General features: G+C 47.8%; 1 protein-coding gene across 4 annotated transcripts in view; it reads left to right on the top strand.

Annotated features, from left to right (window-relative positions):
- The window catches only part of LOC112572429 (neuroglian-like), a 74,681-nt gene that overhangs the window by 13,989 nt on the left and 41,462 nt on the right, over positions 1-19,230 (top strand). The gene's annotated exons all lie outside the window — the stretch shown is intronic.

Raw genomic sequence — 19,230 nt, 5'->3', positions numbered from 1 at the left:
AGGTCTGTGTGTTGTCTCAGGTCTGTGTGTCTGTGTGTTGTCTCAGGTCTGTGTGTGTTGTCTCAGGTCTGCATGTTGTCTCAGGTCTGTGTGTTGTCTCAGGTCTGTGTGTGTGTGTGTGTCTCAGGTCTGTGTGTTGTCTCAGGTCTGTGTGTGTGTTGTCTCATGTCTGTGTGTGTGTGTCTCAGGTCTGTGTGTTGTCTCAGGTCTGTGTGTGTGTGTTGTCTCAGGTCTGTGTGTTGTCTCAGGTCTGTGTGTGTGTTGTCTCAGGTCTGTGTGTTGTCTCAGGTCTGTGTGTGTATGTTGTCTCAGGTCTGTCTGTGTGTTGTCTCAGGTCTGTGTGTGTGTGTGTTGTCTCAAGTCTGTGTGTATGTTGTCTCAGGTCTGTGTGTGTGTTGTCTCAGGTGTGTATGTGTGTTGTCTCAGGTTTGTGTGTTGTCTCATGTCTGTGTGTTGTCTCAGGTTTGTGTGTTGTCTCATGTCTGTGTGTTGTCTCAGGTTTGTGTGTTGTCTCATGTCTCTGTGTGTGTTGTCTCAGGTCTGTATGTGTGTGTGTTGTCTCTGGTCTGTATGTTGTCTCAGGTCTGTATGTGTTGTCTCAGGTCTGTATGTGTGTTGTCTCAGGTCTGTGTATTGTCCAGGTCTGTGTGTGCTGTAATTTTAAGAGACAAATGTCGACGCACACAGTAAGCAGCCACAAGCTTCCCGGCATCCCCTGCGTGACGTAGACCACTGGAAATGCTGGTGGCGCTGGTGGCGTGACGTGGAGCACAGGGAAGAGAGCAGCTACTCACTACTCACTGGAGGGGCTGCGAGTGTTGTATAGACAGTGGCACACCAAGCGCCCTCTGCACGGGGTGGGCAGCATGGCGGGCTGTGTCTTGTCTGTTGAGAGCGGAAAACGCAAGACGGCAGCACTGCTTGGGGAGGAGGGATGGGGAGGACGCTCGCGGGACCTTCACGCACAAGCAATCGAAGGGGCCGGTGACGCGGGGGATGCTGGGATTGATCGATGGACCGCTGAGGCAGGGGGGCTCCTACACCAGGGAGGAGGGTGATCTCCCTACATGTGGGGGTTTCTGTGGCATCAGATGTGTTACAACTGAACAGAGCCAAACACAGAAAGGGAGGGGGCAGTGGAGGAGGGGGACCATATGAGGGAGCAGGGACCTCCTCTGGCAACTCTGTGGGCGGGAACAGGGGGAGGGGGCTAGAGTCACAAGTTTAAGGAGTGAGTAGAAAAAAGAAGAGGAAACTGTTAGCGCTGGCCCAAAAATGTGAGAGAGAGAGGAGAAACGCAGGAGGTAACAAGATTTGTATACAGGGGGCAAGTTACAGGCAGATATTTTGCCGCTGAATCACTTTCCCTCTTTTTGCCTCTCCAACGGGATTCGATGTTTATTGTAAGACAAACGATGTCAAACAGTCCTGTCCGACCAGGGATCTGGATAGAGAGGGAGATGTGCGCATCCTAATATCAGTAAGATGAGGATGGTGAAGGGTTGATGATGAGGATGATGATGACAGTAGTTTGGAGTTGACATAGATGGTACTGGCAACCCGTGTAGGAAGCACATTGCATGCTGGGTACACGTGTAACAACCAAGGACATTGCATGCTGGGTACACGTGTAACAACCAAGCACATTGCATGCTGGGTACACGTGTAACAAGCAAGCACATTGCATGCTGGGTACACGTGTAACAACCAAGGACATTGCATGCTGGGTACACGTGTAACAACCAAGACCATTGCATGCTGGGTACACGTGTAACAACCAAGCACATTGCATGCTGGGTACACGTGTAACAACCAAGACCATTGCATGCTGGGTACACGTGTAACAACCAAACACATTGCATGCTGGGTACACGTGTAACAACCAAGCACATTGCATCATGCCCCCCAACAGCCGCCTAAGGTACATTCACTTCCGGGTCAGCAGCTGTTGAGTCACACAAGACCTACGCAAAGGACCCTGGGATTGATGCTGCTGCAAGAGATGCCAGCCCAGGGAGCGACGATGTCGGGAGCGTGGGTACGTGAAAGGCCGAGGAAGGGGAGCAGCACAGTGCGGGATCTTCTGTCTTTTCTGTATTTTCTGTCTTTTCTGTATATCCACTGCGATTCACTCTGGCGTTATTGCGGCCGTAAATCTGTCAATAAATCAATTAACAGTTCATTATCCGTGTACCGACCGGACATGTAAGGAGGCTGGTGGGGGTGGTGATTACATTGTGGGGAGGGAAGAAGAGGAGGGGGGTCCTAGTTTTCTAAGGCCCAGAGAGGGGGCATATGGGCTCGGGTTCGTCACTGTCAGAAACAGAAAAAAAAAAATTAGGTTGGAACCTTTCTCGCGGAAAGCAAATGATTTCTCTTCTGTGCATTGCGTCTTCGGAACCCTGTCATCGCGTCTTTTTTACGGCTGTTTGCCCAGGAACATCATTAGACAGACAAACGCGAGGGGATGTGACGTCACACAGGACCTATCTGTCTCCCCATCTTTGCTCGTCCTCGGTTAAATCATGGCCCCCGCCCGCCCCCCAGGGCACCCTTCTCTCTCAACTGAGCGTCAACTGCCGGAGTTGTCGGACTTGAAGAAAGAAAGTTGCCTCCCATACGATTGATTTTCTGTATTGATGAGAGCATGAACAAGACCCTGGTGTATTTGTGCAGGTTTTTGGAGTGCCTTTCATGTTTTCAAATCAAGAAGGGTCTCACGCAAATGGTTTATTAAAAGTAACGGTCTTTTTCCACAACAAACCATGTGTGTATGTGTGTATGTGTGTATGTGTGTATGTGTGTATGTGTGTATGTGTGTATGTGTATGTGTATGTGTATGTGTATGTGTGTATGTGTGTATGTGTGTGTATGTGTGTATGTGTGTATGTGTGTATGTGTGTATGTGTGTATGTGTGTGTATGTGTATGTGTGTATGTGTATGTGTGTATGTGTATGTGTGTATGTGTGTATGTGTGTATGTGTGTGTGTGTATGTGTGTATGTGTATGTGTATGTGTGTATGTGTGTATGTGTGTATGTGTGTATGTGTGTATGTGTGTATGTGTGTGTATGTGTGTGTATGTGTGTGTGTGTATGTGTGTATGTGTGTATGTGTATGTGTGTATGTGTGTATGTGAATGTGTGTGAACTAATAATTGACAGCCAGAAAAACAAGCACATAGCCAACATGTGCTCAGACACCAAAGCACACTGGAGTCTACTGTTCTGGTAAGTGACGTACACACCTCAAACACTGCCACTGTACTCCAAGCTTTTGCTTTGATTTTGAGACCAGATGTGTGGTCAGTTTAGTAACTCCAGACGCATTATGGACAATGGAGCAACCCTTGGGCATCCTTTAGACACATAGAAGGAGAGAAATGGAGAGACAGAGAGAGACTACTTTCCTGCTCGTTGTGCCTTTCATCTGTCGTCTGCTAGAGTGACGGAACCATGGCATGGTGACGAGCATTGAGAATCTGAAATAAGTTCGTTCAACTCTCACAAAGTCGACTAGGAATTGTTGGTGTAGCCGACGTCAGCAACCCAAGCACAAGGTGGTGGTGGTGGTGGTGGTGGTGGTTGTGGTGGTGGTGGTGGTAAAGCTGCTGTCATCTAGCAGACGACAAAGGGCGGTCAGCTGCAGGTCAGTCTGTGGTGACTCGCAGGATTCCCAGGAACACGGGAGGTGTGGGCGTGACATGTGACTGGTGTGGGCGCGAGGGCAGACCACAAAGGTGGACTGAATCGTTGGGTCCTGTGATGATGTGCAGGAAAAGTCTGGGCTGCAAGCTGACAGCCTTTCATCTGGCAGAATTTTTGATGGCATGGCGCGACCCTGGCGGACCAGACGGTGCGCAACACTCGGGTTGGGCTGCAGTTGATTTCTGTCACTCCATCCGCCCTCCCTCACCCTTTGATGTGCGCAAGACACATGCGCGTAAGAAACTTTGAAACCTGGCATTTGTGAGGGTCTGTCGGCTTCTGAAATGGTGTTGTGGGAGATGCTGCTACCTGCTGAGCTGTCCAGCAACGGCTTCAAAGCTTCTCACCACAAGACAAATTATGGGAGATGATGTCATGACAGTTTGATGACACAAGGACTTTGATTACAGATGCTGTAGTGGCATAATGAATTATTAAGGGCATACTATAGTGTGTGAATAGTTCGTGCGAAATAATGTCACAGGCTTAGACTTGTGTCATATGACTGTCTGGTGTCACGTGACTCAGAAAGTGGCAGTTGACGCCAAGTACCAGCTGTCTAAATGGAGGTCTGTGTACAAATGTGTCTACATGTATATCTAAAGGGAGGTCTGTATATACATATGTCTATATCTAAAGGGAGGTCTGTATATACATGTATCTATATCTAAAGGGAGGTCTGTATATACATGTGTCTATATCTAAAGGGAGGTCTGTATATACATGTGTCTATATCTAAACGGAGGTCTGTATATACATGTGTCTATATCTAAACGGAGGTCTGTATATAGATGTGTCTATATCTAAACGGAGGTCTGTATATACATGTGTCTATATCTAAAGGGAGGTCTGTATATACATGTGTCTATATCTAAAGGGAGGTCTGTATATACATGTGTCTATATCTGTGTACAAATGTCTGTTTATAAAGCTTGGCTGTGTACAAGTATGTCTGTATATAAACACCACCTTTAAGTTGATCTTCTGTATTTTTAATGTGTCTATGAATAGTTATCTTGTGTATACATATATGGATGTATATGTGTGTATACAAATGTACAGTGCACATGGACTAAGTACAATGTGGAGGATAGGTGACACGTGTGTTTATGTTGGCCTGACCTCAACTTTCCAGTGGTTTACGGTAAAACTTGATGGTCTCTTGATCATGGGATGCTAGCAGGTGCATCTAACCAACTTAACAGTTGATAGTCTTGACCAGCTGACACAGAGGACAATCACGTGGACAAGCAGCTGATAGCTGGTGAGGATCATTTTCCCCGCCCCTCCTCTTCCTTCAGTTCTAACACATCGGGGGCCACGCTTGGTGGCGCTAGTGGCAGAGACAGAGACACAGACCACCCGCATCCAGCATCCTGACCGGTGTGTGTGTGTGGTCTGTACAGCGAACACATAATCAAACTCAGTAAAAAAAATAAAATAAAAACATCAAAGAGTTCTCACGGAGTTGTTCACAATAAATAATGAACTCAGTTGTTATCGTCCTTCGCTCCTCCCACGTAGTAAGTGTGTGTGCGTGCGTGTGTTCGTGCATTTTTGTGACTGTGTGTGTGTGCGAGCACGCGAACTGTTATAGTTGCTGATTAGCAGGAAGTTGAGCGACTGTCAGTGGGCGACTACAAACTGTCATAGCCGAGCACCTTGCTGCGAGCGGCCATCTTGCCGGTGGGATGGAGAGGCGGAGACTGATTGCAGTGCACGCCGCCAATCGATGGCGTGAATATTTCATGTCGCGCGCTGCTCCAGTCGCATGCGGCCGAGGAGGACACAGTCGGGTGGGGTTGGGGGGCAAGGATACTGTCACTTCTCTTGTGTACACCCCAGCAGCACCCCAGCATGCAGCACCCCAGCCGTCCACATATCCCTACATCGTCCTGTCACAGCATCTGGCCGCACGTGGCGGACAAGCGCTCGTAAGCATACTCCACAGCCTCCTAATACTATAGTGTCTATAGTGGAGTGTCTACACTCTACAGTGTAGTGTCTATAGTGTCTAGTAGACATTGGCTATAGTGTCTAGTGTCTAGTAGGTATTGTCTACTGTGTAGTGTCTATAGTATCTAGCAGGCATTGGCTATAGTGTAGAGTCTATAGCGTCTGGTAGGCATTGTCTATAGTGTAGTGTCTATAGTGTCTAGTGTTTAGAAGGCATTGGCTACAGTGTAGTGTCTATAGTGTCTAGTAGACATTGGCTACAGTGTAGTGTCTATTAGTGTCTAGTGTTTAGAAGGCATTGGCTACAGTGTAGTGTCTATTAGTGTCTAATGGACATTGCATCTTAGTCGTCGTCTGACGTGTAACCGCGACGCTGATGTATTTAGAAATGAACGAGTGCCGGAAGGAATGGCAGAGAGAAAGAGTGACAGAGAAGTTACGCAGAGAGCGAATGACAAGACAGAAGGAGTGACAGCAGTGACGTAACCGTTGTCACTAGTCTAGCGGTGACGTCATAGACCTTCTGACGCAGCTTCCTGTTTTTATTGTTTTTTAATCCCTCGTTGTTGTTGTTGTTTTGGCTCCACACAAAAATTCCATCGATCCGTCCTTTGGAGTCAAAATGTTCACGCTCCAGTGCGCATGCGTGCTTGTGTGCTCCCATTCTCTCGTGTGTCGAGGGGGGAAGAGGGAGGGGACAGTCAAGTGTGATTAACTTGGATCGCCCCTGCAGAGGGCGGCCAGGGGAGAGAAGTCAGCGGGACAGTGATCACAACGGGCGTGACGTTCACTGAGTTAGAAAACGCCGAGTGGCGGCCCCTGATTGTGGCCGTGCTGGTGTTTGCCCCGAGCTGATTAAGCAATTAGACCTCCCTGCCGCACCAACGCTTGCTCGAGCCGCCTGTCTCTATCACAGTTCCGCCCTGTGGTAACAGCGCCCTAGAGTGCTCTCCCTTCTGACTAGTCATCTCTAGCCTTCCCGACCTCCTCCAATAAATTCCGATGAAATCATCACATCTACGACCACTACCACCACCTCCACAACGACAATCACCACGTCGCTACAACGCACGACCGACGAGCTGTGAGACATCGGTTGTAACTACGTCAGGAAGTGACGTGCACGACAAACTTTATCGACAAGAGAGACGATGAGGGAGACAGAGATGCGACAGCTGCACACAAGGTGTCCACAAGATAACTGCCAGTGACGATGAAAGGAGATTGCTACACTAAAGCAACTTGTTGTTACACTTGCAGCCACTTACTTCACAAGGAGGGGTGGGTGTGGTCAGGACCTGGCCAGCAACGGCTGTCACGAGGTCCCAAGGACACAGGATGCTCCCACAGCCAGTGTCAAGGGTCGATTCCCCAAATCTCAGGCCAAAGCTGATTTTTCTCTTTTTACTGCACATCATCTGTGTCATCCCGCTGTATGCATCCCTCTCTTTTCCTTCCTTTTTATCTCAATTTTCTTCGTCTTGTTGGCCCCCCTCCCTTATCACTCAGACCTTCTCGCGCACGAAGAAAAAGAATTTGAAAATTGACGATGTGAAAATCGATTCTGTCCCATCGGTCTTCTTTTTAGAGAACACTTAGGCCACCAACACTCGTAGCGCGCAATAATCTCTGCTGCCGCGCCATTGGCCTGCACTGGAGTCCTTTGGTCACGGTCATTGCACGTCACTGACACACACAGTCACACAGAGACACACAGTCACACAGAGACACACAGTCACAGAGATACAGACACACAGAGACACACACAGTCACACAGACACACAGAGAGAGAGACACACAGTCACACAGATACAGACACAGACACACAGTCACACAGACACACAGAGAGAGAGACACACAGTCACACAGATACAGACACAGACACACAGTCACACAGACACACAGTCACACACACACAGTCACACAGATACAGACACACAGTCACACAGACACACAGACACACAGATACAGACACACAGTCACACAGACACACAGAGACACACATAGTCACACAGACACACAGTCACACAGACACAGAGAGAGAGACACACACAGTCACACAGACACACAGAGACACACACAGTCACACAGAGACATAGTCACACAGATACAGACACACAGTCACACAGACACACAGTCACACAGATACAGACACAGACACACAGTCACACAGTCACACAGACACAGACACACAGTCACACAGACACACAGTCACACAGATACAGACACACAGTCACACAGACACACAGAGAGAGACACACACAGTCACACAGAGACACACATAGTCACACAGACACACAGTCACACAGACACAGAGAGAGAGACACACAGTCACACAGACACACAGAGACACACATAGTCACACAGACACAGACACACAGTCACACAGACAAACAGATACACACACAGTCACAGTTCCACACAGTACACACAGACACAGTCACACAGACACACAGCGAGAGAGAGAGAGTAGTGGAGGAAGTGTGATAACAAAGCTACTCTCCTATCCGCCAAATTACAGGAGTGTGAGATTACCGGGTGTGACGTCACACACTTTGATGACATTAACACTGAACTGAGTAGTAAGAAGAATAAATGTTCATAATTCTAAGACAGACACAAGCTGTGACGCGTACGTCATCTGACCCTATTGTCATCAATTTGGATGGTATGATGATCATCGGTGTCAACCACACAATCTGACCTCAGTGACAACTGCACGCACGTCACACAACTCTAGAAACACCTTTGCACACGTCACAAAGCTCCAGAAGCACCTGCACGTGTAGCAAGATAGGACCTAGCGTCAAGATTCGAAGTCCCTTGAGGTATGCAGACGCTGTATTTTCTAGTGTTGCTGAATGGATTAGCAGACATTTTCGTGGTATTTTTTTATCAAAACCAAAAATAAAGCGTGAGTTGTATGTGTTTAGCTTTTTTCATGTTATTTTTTTATATAAATTTGACTGTAGTTACTTGTAGTTACTCCTTAGCAGACGATCAAACACCCACTCGCGCAGTGATATCAAAGAAAATAGTCCCACTATACACATCTCTTTGCAAGCTGTAATTATTTGAACCTAAAAGTTTTATGTGTTTCTCTAATGTTAAATTTAATTTTGTAGTATGCACAGACCATTGGTTCTCGCTGAGAGTTCGGTTCTGTCCTTACAACACCTCGCTGGGAGTTCGATTCTTGGCGAGAAGTCCTATCTTGCCACACACGCACGTCACACAACTTCAGAAATACGTTTACACACGTCACACACTTCCAGAAACACCTGCTGTCGACCTTTCATGACTTGTGCACTCCAATACCGGCATGCAATTTTCCAGTTAGTTCTGTAAACATGTCTGTAAACATGTCTGTAAACAAGTACTTCCAGTTGTCGCAGAAGGATGGACATTTCACGGTGCAGATCAACAGAAGTGTGACAGTGCGCGTGTGTGTTCGCACGATGATCCATTTCAAATGTAATTATCCAAATATTGACACAACGCGCTTCCAGCAGGAAGGTGAAGAAATGTAATCCAACCTGGAGAAACACATTCTGATGACAAACTCAACAATCAAAGCAAACAATCAGGTGACCGTGAACTTAATGGCCATAAAATAAACCTCCTTCTGCTTGCAAATTGTGGTCACGTGAGCTCATGACAGTAAGACAGAGGAATGACCACCTAACTTGGACAGATGACACACAAAACGATAACAGATGACAAGTTATGTCCTCCTGCTGCTTCTCACGTGACCAGGGCTCCACTTGGGGCACTTCCGTGTCACGGATGGCGGAGCAGGAGAAGAAAACAACTTTATTTGTTCGTCCAGTTAGTCGCTAAATCTTCAGCAGGGTCTTGACTTTGAGTTTGAACTGTTTGTCTCCTCGTGAAATTAGAGTCTGGAAGTTTGTCTTAGGAGTGTTTACAGGATTGTATTACAGGATTGTCTTGGGCGTGTTTGCAGGATTGTATTACAGGATTGTTTTATGAGTGTTTACAGGATTGTATTACAGGATTGTCTTAGGCGTGTTTACAGGATTGTTTTAGGAGTGTTTACAGGTTTGTATTACAGGATTGTCTTAGGAGTGTTTACAGGATTGTATCACAGGATTGTCTTAGGAGTGTTTACAGGATTGTATTACAGGATTGTCTTAGGAGTGTTTACAGGATTGTATTAGGAGTGTTTAGAGGATTGTCTTAGGAGTGTTTACAGGATTGTTTTAGGAGTGTTTACATGTTTGTATTAGGAGTGTTTACAGGATTGTCTTAGGAGTGTTTACAGGATTGTATTACAGGATTGTTTTAGGGATTGTGTAGTCAGTCGCCTGATCTGAGTGTTCATCATGAAATGAAGACAAAAACTGATTGCTTTACTCTCCACACCTGTTCCCTCCTCCTGCATACTGCCAGCTGCGACACACGCACTGTGACTGACCCCGAGACACACACACACTGGGACTGACCCCCTGACACACACACTGCTACTGACCCCGAGACACACACACACTGGGACTGACCCCCTGACACACACACTGTGACTGACCCCGAGACACACACTGTGACTGACCCCGAGACACACACACACACTGGGACTGACCCCCTGACACACACACTGTGACTGACCCCCTGACACACACACTGTGACTGACCCCGAGACACACACTGTGACTGACCCGAGACACACACTGTGACTGACCCCGAGACACACACACTGTGACTGATCACGACACACACACACTGTGACTGACCCCCAGACACACACACTGTGACTGACCCCCAGACACACACACTGTGACTGATCACGACACACACACACATGCACAACACACTGTTACGGACCCTAAGACACACACACAGACACACTGTTGGGGACTTGTGACACACTCACCGTAAGATACACGGACGGCAGACATCGGAAGGAAGAGAGAATGTTTGTTATCAGATCTTCATCACTCACTGCAGGAAGGTGCGTGCGCCATGAACTTGTGTGACGTAAAGTTGTCGCGTCGCGTCTGCTAAATGCTACTACGCCACTCGTGTGACGTAGTGTTGTATCTGCTGAATGCTACTACACCACTTGTGTGACGTAGTGTTGTATCTGCTGAATGCTACTACACCACTTGTATGACGTAGTGTTGTGTCTGCTAAATGCTACTACACCACTTGTGTGACGTAGTGTTGTATCTGCTGAATGCTACTACACCACTTGTATGACGTAGTGTTGTGTCTGCTAAATGCTACTACACCACTTGTATGACGTAGTGTTGTGTCTGCTAAATGCTACTACACCACTTGTGTGACGTAGTGTTGTATCTGCTGAATGCTACTACACCACTTGTATGACGTAGTGTTGTATCTGCTGAATGCTACTACACCACTTGTATGACGTAGTGTTGTGTCTGCTAAATGCTACTACACCACTTGTGTGACGTAGTGTTGTATCTGCTGAATGCTACTACACCACTTGTGTGACGTAGTGTTGTGTCTGCTAAATGCTACTACACCACTTGTGTGACGTAGTGTTGTGTCTGCTAAATGCTACTACACCACTTGTGTGACGTAGTGTTAGTCTGCTAAATGCTACTAAACCACTCGTGTGACGTAGCTGAATACGCTAAACGCTGCTGCACATCAGGATCGGAGGAGAGGCCGCCTGCTGAATGCCACGTGTACTAGGCAGACAGGGGCGGGGGTGGGTGGAGAGGTCAGGCAACTAAACGCTTGCACAGCTCGGGGTGAGGGGGGAGAAAGACGTAACTGTGACGTGCGCAGTGAGCAGGTCTGTGTGTGGGGGGGTAACCTGCTAACTGCCACTTGCACAGCCCCGGGGGCCAGCGACTGAAAGAGTGTTATTGACCAACAGCCGAGAGCCAATCTCAGCCCGTGAAGGCGGGCATGCATCAACTTTGAGGAGGGTCAGGGGGGCAGGGAGGATGGAGAGACGGGAGGGAGAAGACCAAACGGCTGCATTCGGGTTCTGGGCTCAAAACCTGTGACAAGTGCCGACTCGTGATGTATCGTGCCTAAATGCATGCAGTCACGTGACTACATCCGGGCAATCCGCGGGCGCTGCCGAGGACCTCATTTCCGTGTGATGAGCCGCTTGAAGGAGTGAAGTGGGGTGGGGCCCGTGGGGGTGGCAACAGGGGGTGGACGTTTCTGTGGAGACATGAAGTCTGGGTTAGGGTTAGGGGAAGACAAACCTTGGGCGTGGTTCCGGTGGAGACATAAGGTCAGGGTCAGCGTCAGTTGAAGACAAAGTCAGTTTGATGGTTGGCAATGTTGAAGACAGAGGGCAAAACAGGAATCAGCAGAACAAAAAACAAATTTAAGCAGAGTTCGCTCGTTCGTTCGTTCTGAAATTAAAGAAATCAAAATCCATGATTTGTTGTGTACATTTGTTACTATGGTTGTTATCTTCGGTATTTTCATATTGATGGGCCGTTGTAGTGCAGCGGCGGATGTTTTGATACACTGATTTATCTTCCATTGATTTGAGACATAACTAGCTCGTCTGTTAAGTATTGTGAATCATACAATGGCAATGTTGTTTATTGTGTATAATAATTGTGTTTATTGTGTATAACAACGAGTACAAAAGAAATACTTGAGGAAGTGTCTGGCTTGTTGCGACATCAAGAGTTTTGGCTTCTGAGCGTTTTGCTTGGCACTCTCTGTGGACTGAGGGAGAAAAATCTTGTCCTCGGCCCCGAGTGGTGACATCAGTTCTTGGCCCTACATCATCGTTGATGACAGTCCTCGGCCCCGAGTGGTGACATCAGTTCTTGGCCCTATATCATCGTTGATGACAGTCCTCGGTCCTGTCTCCTCGTTGATGTCTCTGCAGCTCGGTACTGTGCTGACGTCACGTGGCCGCGTGCCTTGCTTGGCAACTGTAGTTTAAAGGTCAGCGTCTACAGGCACAGGACTCACACACTGCAGTACATCTCCCCGTATTCTGCATGCGTGTATGTGCGTACGTTTGTGCGTTCGCGTGTCTGTGTGTGTGTGTCAGTGTGAGAGAGAGAGAGAAAGGGAAAAAGCAGATGACTGTCAGACGATCCCTTCTCGGGCCTTCCGACTTTGTGTTTTCTGGCTTTTTAACTGAGACAAGGGAAAATCCAATTTAGCCAAGACACAAAGATTGTTATACACACCTATCGCCTGTCTTCCTGTCTCTTCTCATGTCTTGCTGTCCGTGTGTTGCCAGAAAGCACTATAGGGGCTTACTGCAGGACTCGGTGAGGCGCGCCTAGGGGAGCTCACCACCAAAATGAAATGAATTTTTTTCTAACGGATCAGCGAGCGACGTGAGGAGACAACTGAGTGCAGTGGAAGGGGGAGACAAGCTGGAGTTGCCTGTGACCGATGTCGACAGTTGTTCTCCCCTGGCCTCATCTCTTTTTGTCTCGTAACTAAACTCATTATGTGTGTGGATGACACCCTAGGGCCTGCCCCGTGCTGCTGCAATGTTCCAGGAATTTAAGCTAGCCAGCCAGCTGAGCTTTCCTGGAGATGAGCCATGGATGATGGATGGACCGTAGGTACAGTCACTGGTAAGATATGGATGATGGATGGACCGTAGGTACAGTCACTGGTAAGATATGGATGATGGATGGACCGTAGGTACAGTCACTGGTAAGGTATGAATGCTACGGAGCTAAAAATAGATTGTTACTGTAAGTAGTCTCTAGTCAGTGGCTACAGCTGTCAGTGCTGACACCCATTGATTGTCACTGACAAGAGTTAAGGATGCTGCCGATGACGGAAAATAAGGCTAACAGACTTCTGAGTCAGAGGTCATGGTCACGTGCTGCCATTGTCGTGCTCACGTCAAATGTTCCAAAAATCTGTCACAAGAGTAATTTTGACAGTCGACATGACATCCTCTTGTTACAATCCAGTTAAGATAAGGTGTGCCAGTCCTCCACCTCTGTTGTGACACATGTCATGACAACTGTACGCAAGGCAGAGCTGTATCCCGACACAGCGACGCTGCATATCAAGACAGCTGTAAGACAGTGCAGTATCGTGACACAGTGAAGCTGTAAGACAGCTGTATGTAAGACAGTACAATATCGTGACACAGTGAAGCTGCAAGACAGCTGTATGTAAGACAGTACAATATCGTGACACAGTGAAGCTGTAAGACAGCTGTATGTAAGACAGTACAATATCGTGACACAGTGAAGCTGTAAGACAGCTGTAAGACAATACAATATCGTGACACAGTGAAGCTGTAAGACAGCTGTATGTAAGACAGTGCAGTATCGTGACACAGTGAAGCTGTAAGACAGCTGTATGTAAGACAGTACAATATCGTGACACAGTGAAGCTGTAAGACAGCTGTATGTAAGACAGTACAATATCGTGACACAGTGAAGCTGTAAGACAGCTGTATGTAAGACAGTACAATATCGTGACACAGTGAAGCTGTAAGACAGCTGTATGTAAGACAGTACAATATCGTGACACAGTGAAGCTGTAAGACAGCTGTATGTAAGACAGTACAATATCGTGACACAGTGAAGCTGTAAGACAGCTGTAAGACAATACAATATCGTGACACAGTGAAGCTGTAAGACAGCTGTATGTAAGACAATACAATATCGTGACACAGTGAAGCTGTAAGACAGCTGTATGTAAGACAGTACAATATCGTGACACAGTGAAGCTGTAAGACAGCTGTATGTAAGACAGTACAATATCGTGACACAGTGAAGCTGTAAGACAGCTGTATGTAAGACAGTACAATATTGTGACACAGTGAAGCTGTAAGACAGCTGTATGTAAGACAATGCAGTATCGTGACACAGTGAAGCTGCAAGACAGCTGTATGTAAGACAGTACAATATCGTGACACAGTGAAGCTGCAAGACAGCTGTACATCAATCACTGGGGCGTGTGACTTCTCGTGACTGAATGGACGGTCCAGCTGGCAACGTGAGCTGCGTTCAGCGAGCATCTGTCATAAACAATGACTTGTCTACGCTGCTCCTGTCAAGGCAGACGACAGTAAATAGTAGATGAGGTTCTGACATAGATAATATGCAGTAGTCTTGACAACAACAATAACAATGACTCATATCATGGAAGTGTAGAGGTGGACTGCTGTTTGTCTGTCAAGAGCAACGTTTAGCCTCTTGCCAAGTTGCCAGAAAGCACTATAGGGGCTTACTGCAGGACTCTGTTAGTCTCGGCGAGCCCAAACAAAGAATGTGACTAAACCGGAAGCTTTGTCGTCTAATGCCTCGTTTTAGTAGTTAACTGGAAAAACGTCGTCCGCCAGCAGTCCAGTGATACAAGGTCATGCTCATATTACTGTCGCCTCAAACAGATGGTCGAGTGCCCCGACTGCCCCTGTCTGCTAGCCGTGACGTCACACTGCAGGTTAATGCGTGTACATGTGTAAATGTGCATTGTTCACTACACCCCTAGCGACCCACCTTCACTCTGCTAAGTGGCAATAAATAATGGCATACGATAGTTATTCAGCCCCTACTCCAGGATAGGTGGCTAGTGTGTGTGCAGGACAGTTTACGACATGTCACTAATGTGTGTCGGAGACACGTGCAGCACACTGTTTACGACATATCACTAATGTGTGTGCAGGACAGTTTACGACATGTGCAGGACAGTTTACGACACGTGCAGGAAGAGTGTATGACACTCGCCTCATGACTACATGTGGCTGGACATATTAGCCGACAACTGTCTAGACTCTAGGGTAAATGGCTGATGGCAGAACAGGTCACGTGGCTCAGACATGAGTGATGACTGTTGTAGACACGTGGATGATGACTTGATGACCCTCCAGGGCACTGGGTTGACTTGATGGTGTCGCTGGTGTACTTGCGACTTCAAAGACACGGCAATGAAAGTTTTAGACGTCCTGAGACTCTGGGAGCATCCAATGCTAGTCTTGTGGTCCTTACAGCTTTACTTTACAGCTTTACTTTACAGTGGTCTTCACAGCTTTACTTTACAGCTTTACAGTGGTCTTCACAGCTTTACTTCACAGTGGTCTTCACAGCTTTACTTCACAGCTTTACTTCACAGTGGTCTTCACAGCTTTACTTCACAGCTTTACTTTACAGATGTCTTCACAGCTTTACTTTACAGCTTTACAGTGGTCTTCACAGCTTTACTTCACAGCTTTACTTTACAGATGTCTTTACAGCTTTACTTTACAGCTTTACTTCACAGCTTTACTTTACAGATGTCTTTACAGCTTTACCTTACAGCTTTACTTCACAGCTTTACATTACTGTGGTCTTCACAGCTTTACTTCACAGCTTTACTTCGCAGTGGTCTTCACAGCTTTACTTCACAGCTTTACTTTACAGATGTCTTTACAGCTTTACTTTACAGCTTTACAGTTGTCTTCACAGCTTTACCTTACAGCGTTACTTCACAGCTTTACTTTACAGATGTCTTTACAGCTTTACTTTACAGCTTTACTTCACAGCTTTACTTTACAGATGTCTTTACAGCTTTACTTCACAGCTTTACATTACTGTGGTCTTCACAGCTTTACTTCACAGCTTTACTTCGCAGTGGTCTTCACAGCTTTACTTCACAGCTTTACTTTACAGATGTCTTTACAGCTTTACTTTACAGCTTTACAGTTGTCTTCACAGCTTTACCTTACAGCTTTACTTCACAGCTTTACTTCACAGCTTTACTTCGCAGTGGTCTTCACAGCTTTACTTCACAGCTTTACTTTACAGATGTCTTTACAGCTTTACTTTACAGCTTTACAGTTGTCTTCACAGCTTTACTTTACAGCTTTACTTTACAGATGTCTTTACAGCTTTACTTTACAGCTTTACAGTGGTCTTCACAGCTTTACTTTACAGCTTTACAGTGGTCTTCACAGCTTTACCACAGTGAAGTTCACCATTCACTGGCAGCCAATAAAGGAGGCAGACGCCGGAGGAAAGGTGTAAAAGTATTCCTGTGCTGTTATGGAGGACACGATCACAGCTAGTGGCCGCCAAGCTTCCATGTTTGTGCGGACTGGGAGGACCATGTCCACGTTTTGCCACAAGCAGTCTCGTGCCCGTGGTCAGACCCTCCGAGACCCTCCAGGAGAAACGCGGAAAGGTCGGTAGGGGTAGGGGGAGGGGAACTGCGGAGCGGAGGGCGCACGATGAAGCCCAAGGCAGATAGGAAGTGCCCGGATGCTGTTTCTGAAGATTGCTGCATCGTCAGGGGAGGCCAGAGAGGCAGTCGGCATCGACTGATAAAAAAAAAGAAAAAATAGTAGAGGAGGTACTGGGCTCGAACACCACAAAGCTTTCTGTCGGCGTCAACTAAAAGACCTCAGAGACTCGCTCAGCCACACAAAGCAGGTTCCTGGTTCAGCTTCACAGAGAGCCATGAAAACCAGCGAGCCGTATCGCAGGTGAAGGCTTTTATTAGTCCTGGCTTCGTGCTCTGCCCGAGATAAGGAGCGAGTGCACACGGCGCCGTTATTGTAGATGACGGTGACGAGAACAGTTTGTCACAATGAAATAAATGGCCGTTTGTGCTATTGCTAATTTGGTTTCTAATGATCTGAGGGGTGGGATGGTTGTTTGCACAGGTTAAATAACAGGTTAAACACCGCGGGCCGGCATGTTCACTATACAGTTCACACAGTCCGACTGCCAAGATGGCGCTGAAGGACGCTGTTGGGAGCCTCCATTAACGGCCGTCGGACTCCATGTTCATAATCCGTTACTTTGTGCAGAGCTACCCGACTTAGCGAGTGAGGTAGATTTCTACGTCAGCTTGTCTTTGTCACAGCTTATAAGGCTATGACATCACTGCATTCACTTGTGTCTTGACACAGCTTATAAGGCTATGACATCACTGAGTTCGCTTGTGTCTGTGCACGTCTCTCCCACATTCTGTCACTCCTACACCAGCACAGACACTCACTTTTGTTTTGCATGTTCGTGCTTTCTGCGTTTGGTTTTTGTTTTGTTTCCTCTTAAGACGGAAGGAGGGAGGGTGAGGGGGCGGGGACGACAGGAGGCTACAGGAGGGTACACAAGGCTACAGGAGGCTACTGGAGGGTACACAAGGCTACAGGAGGCTACTGGAGGGTACACAAGGCTACAGGAGGCTACTGGATGCTACACGAGGCTACAGGAGACTATTGGAGGGTACACGAGGCTACTGGAGGCTATAGGAGGCTACTGGAGGGTACATGAGGCTACAGGAGGCTACTGGAGGGTACACGAGGCTACACGAGGCTACTGGAGGCTATAGGAGGCTACTGGATGGTACATGAGGCTACAGGAGGCTACTGGAGGATACACAAGTCTACAGGAGGCTACTGGAAGTTTCTTTTTCTTTACGGTTGACACGTGCGCCAGTTTTCTATCAATAGCTGCAGTGTGAGCACTCAGGAGGGATACGATCACAAGCTCGTGACGCGAGCCACACGTGCACCCTGTCGTCAGCAGCCGTCATCCGGTGTGAGGGAGGGGGTCAGGGAGGGGTCAGGAAAGGGAGAGGGTGGCGGTGTACGTGCTCTCTTGTCTTCTCCTCTCATCCTCCCGGCACGGTGAGGGGCTTGGTGGTTGTGTCCGCTGCTGGGATGACATTTATTAGCCGCCATATCGGGCCGCGACACCACCCTTGTGCTGCGCACCCGACAGTGGCGTGTGGAGGATGGCGACGTTAACGCCCTCTTGTGGAGTCGCGTCACGCGCCGGCGGGGGCAGGCACTGCAAGCTTAAGTCAGTCTTAAGTCCGTCGCCATGCTGCTTCCTCTCGCCACCCGCCGGCCGCGCCGAGATTTATCGTTGGAGGTGCAGCCGCCTGTATGTACACCCACCGGAGGAGGCCGCAGATTTGACCCCAGCATCCCATCACCCCTCACCCCTACCCCACTCCTGCTGTCGCTGCAGCACGATGTGCATGTATCTCAGTCAGTGGCGACACAGCACGTGCTCTACCGCTGGCTGTGGGGTTCTCGTGTCTGTCACAATGCACAGGGTGGACAGCGTTCTCATGGCATGCATCTGCATTTCTGCATTTCAATTAAATTGTTTGTAATTAAAATTATAATGGATTATAACTGAAAGAGGCAGGCAAAACTCACAGCCATCACTCACGTTGACGATAGGGTACAGGGCTAGTCTCAGATGACAGAGCGAGACGGTGTACGTCTGTGAGATACGCATGTCGTGTGACCCCAGCGACCCTCACTCTCACCCACGTCAGACATTTATGTGCTTGTAAGTAATAAGTAATTTATAGTATAGCATGTGACGATGAAGGCTGAATATGAACATTCACACACACACAAAGTTAACTGTGAAGAGAGGTCAGCCTGTGACCCCGGACTGTCAGCCTGCACTTCACAGCAATTCACAGAGACACAAGGGCCGTCACTCTCTATTTCCGAGTACTATCGTTTGATCCTTTCCATTTCCGCTTTGTTCACAGCCCACAAAATGTCGGCTTACCTGCTTAGATCGGGGAGCCACTCACTCTTCACTCCGGTGATGACGTCACACCACATCCGCTTGCTCTTGTCAGAGTTATGGGCCCTGTGCACTCTTAGCTCTAC

This window comes from Pomacea canaliculata, linkage group LG9 (assembly GCF_003073045.1).
Source record: "Pomacea canaliculata isolate SZHN2017 linkage group LG9, ASM307304v1, whole genome shotgun sequence".
Classification (NCBI taxonomy): domain Eukaryota; kingdom Metazoa; phylum Mollusca; class Gastropoda; order Architaenioglossa; family Ampullariidae; genus Pomacea; species Pomacea canaliculata.
Note: the sequence above shows the minus strand (reverse complement) of the source record. Positions and strands in the feature narration are given on the sequence as shown.